This window comes from Haliotis rubra, unplaced genomic scaffold (assembly GCF_003918875.1).
Source record: "Haliotis rubra isolate DU_JTF1 unplaced genomic scaffold, ASM391887v1 Scf1719, whole genome shotgun sequence".
Lineage (NCBI taxonomy): Eukaryota > Metazoa > Mollusca > Gastropoda > Lepetellida > Haliotidae > Haliotis > Haliotis rubra.
Genome location: NW_025765691.1, coordinates 45,726 through 51,732, shown reverse-complemented (window position 1 = coordinate 51,732; position 6,007 = coordinate 45,726). Strand labels below are relative to the sequence as shown.

Below are 6,007 nucleotides of genomic sequence, written 5' to 3'. Positions count from 1 at the left end.
TACTTCATCTAGAGTGAGCCGAAAATCACAAACCAGTGTTGCCTTATCGCACGCCGGTGCATGTCGTTTGGCACACAGCCCAAAACGCAACCGATAATTCCTCGCCATTGTGCAAGTTTGTGAACGGCGGGTCACGTGACACTCTCAATGCTGACATCGCAGTGCATTGAGGTGTGCCCTCCCGCCACGGGGGATGTTTCACAGTTGATGTTTAAGACCCACTCTTATTTCTTTTCATGCAGCATATAATAACTGAATACCATCCAGCCGTATGTGGATTTGTTGTGTTGTTCCCATAGATTGAGTTCAAAATGGAGCCTTGTCCGCCGTCCATGGAGCGTGACACCGCCAGTGAGGATCCCCCGTGTCTGTCTGGCGGGACGTTTGTACAACAGTGGACGATAGTGTTCTTGTCCAACTGTCGTAGCTTTCAGCTCTCTTAAATGTAAATCACCCTGGGTAGCGCGTTCATCGGTATGGGGCACGGGGCAGAGACGCGACCCTGTCTCACAACGGGGGGTGGGGTAGGAATACTGGAATCAGGATACGATGTACCAAGGCCCGTTAATAAAACCAGAATATTGTTGATGTTTAATCTGCTAAAACGTGACGCAGTAGACATGAGGAAGACCTTGATCATTGTGAGGTGAGGTGAGGTGAAATTGAGTTTAACGTCGCGCTGGAGAATATTTCGCTCATATGACGACCTGCATGCGTGTGTATGTGTATGTGCGGCTGCTTGTACTAGCCCAGAATTAAGCTGGTTTTATAGGGCTAGCTCACTGAGGTACCATGCCGCAGTGAAGCATGAATACCCCATTCAGACACATTATACTGACTCCGAGCCGACCAGTCCTTGTTGAACCCATTAATGCCTAGCGCCAGGCAGGGACCAACAAGTACCATATTTTAACGTCTTTTGGTATGACGCGGTCGGGGATCGAACCCGCGACCTTCCGCTCTCCGGGCGGACGCTCTAACCACTACACCATGGAGGCGGTCCTTGATCATTGTGATGCTTTGGGGCTTTTATGCCAGGATAGACATAATAATTATCATTCGGTTACATGCTTGTAATCCAGGTTGGTGGGTATTCAGGGAGTGCAGTCAGTATGATAGGTTCGTATAATGGGGGATAATAGTGCCCCGGAAGCTTCTAGACATTAAATATGGGGGACGCGTATGAAGTCGGATGTGCCGACGATGCTAGAAATGAATGAGTGTGAATATACGTTTTTTACGCTGTTTTTGTCAACATCCCAACAAAATCATGGCGAGGACGTCAAAAAATTTATTCACTGACTTCATCCAAACAGGGAAGCGAACCACTGGTTTTGGTGTGGCGAGCGAACGCTTTAACGGTTGGGCTACCCCATTCCACCTCAGATGAACGAACGCTTTGGTATTTTAGAGTCTTAGTTTTGGCGAGGTGATCTACGGGCTGTTACTTGTTGTTATCCCCCGATCACATTCTCAGTTTTCCCATTTTTTGAGCTTGGTTGAACTCTTTCGATGTCCGACCCGTGAAGATCCGGGGTAGAATAGGTCTTCAGCAGGCCTGCTTGCCACAAAAAGGCGACTATGTGTCGTAAGGGGCGACTAACGGGATCGGGTGGTCAGGCTCTCTAAATTGGTTGACACAAGTCATCGGTTCCCATTTGCGCAGATCGATGCTCATGCTGTTGATCACAGGATTGTCTGGTCCAGACTCGATTATATTCAGACTATATAGCTGGAATATTGCTGAGTGTGGCGTGAAACTAAACACACACACACCCCACCCACACCCCAAACACCCCACACACACACACACACACACACACACACCACCAAACCCACCCCCCACCACCACCACCCCTATGCATCTCTCTACAGTTCATACTCCGAGAGGTGGAAGTCTATGCATGATTTCGCCTGCCCACAGTGTTAGGGGCGGTGGGGTAGCCTAGTGGTTAAAGCGTTTACCCGTCACGCCAAAGACCCGGGTTCGATTCCCTACATGGGTGCAATGTGTGGCGCCAATTTCTGGTGTCCCCATCTGTGATATTGTTGGAATATTTTTGAAAACAAACCTGACTGTCCACACACTGTCCACTGCAGATCATGTGTGGCACAATCTCCAAGCTCTTTGAGAGTGTGTCCATTTTGTTAAACGCCTCAGCAAACAGTATTCCAGCGATACCATGGAGGCCGGTGAATGGTGGATTCTGGACCAGGCAAACCCGGCGCAATGTTCAAACGGGAGGGCCATCGATCACCCACTTCAAATCCAGATCCACATCTTAAATTAAAAAAACCCACACCGCGTGTTCAAAAATTCTTCTTGCGAAAGATGAAACAGATGCTGAAAGAATATTGCGATAGGACACCATGTCAATCAGCGCGTCATTTACGACGGGGCTTCCAATACCATATATGGCCAAGTCTCCACACGAATGAAAGACCAGGAATGCTTTCTCCACGTGCGATGTTTGTCATTATACATGACAAGATGAACCGTCTATTTCTGGCAATGTAATATGCGGATATGCGCTGTAACTCGAACGACACCATCGCCCATGCAAAATGTCCGACTTCTGCCTGATTGCGCGGCGTATTCTTGTGATTTTGGTGTACGTGATATATAAGATATTTCAGGATTTTTAGTTTGATTTACTCTTGTTAAGAATCTTTTATGTTTAAAGTCATGATCACAATTTCAAGAATGCGTCATCAACATTTCGGTCGGTACCGATCTGCTGATGTTTACAGTTCCTGGCTTTAGGGGGTACAAGGCGCAACAAATCGCTGTACAGAGTTGCGTCCCTTGAGCCAACCAGGAATCTTAGATCGTGGGTTCGAATGCCGGACCACCCGGGATATATTGTCAGCACCATGTTCGTGTTTGTGTGTTTAACCAAAGTGGTAAACATACGAAACCTGTGCCACTTCGGGGTTTCCTCCTACGTTAAACAGACACACCGCGAAAAGAACGGGAATTTTATAGAAACCTCAAAGCGGCGATAAAGCAAAACCAACCACTCTTGGCTTCCGTTTGTTATCGTTGCATTGATCGATTAGTGTGTTTCAAGACTTTTTAGTGGGGTTTATTTATATTGGGGTGTTTTTTACATGCAACACATTTTACTTGCGGGATGTCTCTCACTAACTTCGATATTACCAGTGCATCATGGCTTGGAACTTGTAAATTTGAATATTACTTTTAGATTCATTTGAGATGAGCAAGTTAAGTGTTTATTTGCTTAAAGCAGGCAAACCTGTAAGCTCAAGATCAGTGGATCCTGCAAACACAAGGGACACAATTCCTCACATCAAATTGTGTTGTCAGAGACCGTTTAGGATATTGTTAGATGCTGCTGAAATCTTAGTCATAGTAGAGTGTGGCCTTTCTCACAGTGAAGACCAGCAGTTAGTCCAGTGGTTATCGTGTTCGCTTGTCACGCATGATGTCAAGGTTCGAACCAGTGTGCATGATAAATAACCAGCTTAGATATTGCAGTGTTCCTTCTCGTTTCAAAAGAACAAAGGGGTCACAGACCCTGCATTCCAAACCCCATATGGGTTATCTCCCCCTGCCCTGACACTGTCAGGTATCTGGGAGCGTGAAAGGAGGTTCCGCGTCCCATGTTATCATCATACGGAGGCCTTCACAAACAACACACTAGCTCCTTCAGCTAGGATAACCTTTGACCTGACCAAAACGATCTGTTTGTCTGCACTGTGAGTGAGCTATATTTCCTCTGGTTACGAACAAAACATGTAAGAGAAAACGGTTCATCTTTCTTGGTGTTGGGGGAACACGGAGTCGATTTATCAACTGTGTACCTGGAATGGTAATTATACAATTTAACGTTCGTTCAACGGAGCGGTGTTGGTGATGCGACTTAGTCTATCGTTAGGCTATTAAAGTATAAAATTACGGTGATCTTATATCTGTATCACAATGATTATCTACTGTATATCTCAATGATTATCAATAGAGATCATTAACCGACTGTTACTTTGCACGTGTATGCATCTGAATACAAATAACATTGTGTGAGTCTGTGTATAAGGTGTATCTTCACTCGAAGAAGTGACTTTAGACGATTCAGTACTCCCCGATTTGAAATACGGGAAAATGTAACGATCAGTTTGTCCGTCCGCCCATCTGTCCTTGTTTGTCGTTTCCGGAGCGACTCCGTGGAATGTATCCGGATTAAACTTTCTTTGCAGGCCCGGAATAATCATGCTGAGAGTGAGTGAGTGAGTTTAGTTTTACGCCGCACTCAGCAATATTCCAGCTATATGGCGGCGGTCTGTAAATAATCGAGTCTGGACCAGACAATCCAGGGATCAACAGCATGAGCATCGATCTGCGCAATTGGGAACCGATGACATGTGTCAACCAAGTCAGCGAGCCTGACCGATCCCGTTAGTAGCCTCTTACAACAAGCATGGGTTACTGAAGGTTCATTCTAACCCGGACCTTCACGGGTACCATGTTGAGAATAACAGGAGCCCCGGGTATCTATTCTGGCCCGGAAAACCCTGAGGAGACAAATATGGGTAGCGTCTGTCGGGGAGACTTTCGTTGGCACTGGGGATTTTTTTTGCCCCGAAGTACAGACAGGACATAACCATGGTACAGATATCTATTCATTTGGGAATATGTGTAATGTGTGCACCGTATGCTTAATACGTTTGTATCACATTTATTTCATCTGAAATATATTATCTGAAAACACACCAGGGCTATTAAGAGTAATGTCATTTTTTTTGGCCGACGTTCAGCACTAATGGCGGAACATTATCAGCTTCCCGCCGTGTTTCATTCAGACAGAAAATGGTGTGGGGTTTGTACACACGAAGACAGTGTAGTAAGTCGGTCGGCCTCGTGAGTTTCAAACTATCAATGGCCAACATACAGCGCGTTTCCTGAACGAAATTCATTGAATACATATTGGTAGTAGGTCGATCTGAAACGGAATTGCAAATGCGTCCCACTCTGTATACAAGGAAGAATGCCTCCACTGACAGTTGTAGAATTGCTTTTGTTGTGTTGCGGTTTTCAAGCGTACATGATATGAATTGAACTATACAAGAGGTTCTCAGGTCCTCGATTCACGGGATTATTTATCTGACTTCAGTTGTCCAGTGTTATCGAAAGACAAGTTTATGCTTGTCACAGGGACCTATTCGAGGTTATGTCGATCTCTTTTAGCACCTTGCTGTGTATTCAAACGTACTTCGTGAAGGATCGGATTTTGTTTATTTGAGTAAGTGAGGTTTTATACCGCTTTTAGCAATATGCCAGCAATATCTCGACGGGGATACCAGAAATGGGCTTCACACATTGTTTCCTAGTCTGTCTCACAGTCCCTGAACCACATTATTTTCCCCACTGCCAAGCTCTCTCTGCAGTGCTCAAGCCCTAAATAAAGCAAGGCTAGATTTCCTCAGATTCAGGTTCTGAAGCTCTGGTCTCCTTGGGGCTCCTTTTCAATTTAAATGGGCTTGTTTGTTACTATCAAAATTATATATATATTCAGAGACTAAGCATTAGTCTAATTGTTTCCATGTGGGGAATCGAACCCGGGGTTTGGGCGTCACGAGCGAAAGCTTTGACCACTAGGCTACCCCGTTGTATATGTGATATGTTGATATGTGTTTGATGTGTATCACCGCCTCAGCAATATTCAAGTCATTTCGAGTCTGGACCAGTCAATCCAGTGATCGATATTATGAACAACGATCCATACCGTCGGGTTACCTTGACACAACTTGGATTAGATAGCCGGGCCTGACCACCCGATGCAATAAATCGACCAACACGGAATGCTAAGGACCAATTGTTGCGACTTAGCCTGGAATCCCAGAAACGGTGTGCCTTTCACCGTACACCATGGTGTCGCTGTACGGACCTGTACAGCCTTTACGAGGACCTGGCGGGACAACCAAATAACCCCGACTTGCTGACCCTTCACAAACACACCGGCATCCATGTTTAGTCACGTGTGTAGCTCTC

General features: G+C 45.7%; 1 protein-coding gene across 3 annotated transcripts in view; it reads left to right on the top strand.

Annotated features, from left to right (window-relative positions):
• The window catches only part of LOC124272689, a 45,090-nt gene that overhangs the window by 28,276 nt on the left and 10,807 nt on the right, over positions 1-6,007 (top strand). The gene's annotated exons all lie outside the window — the stretch shown is intronic.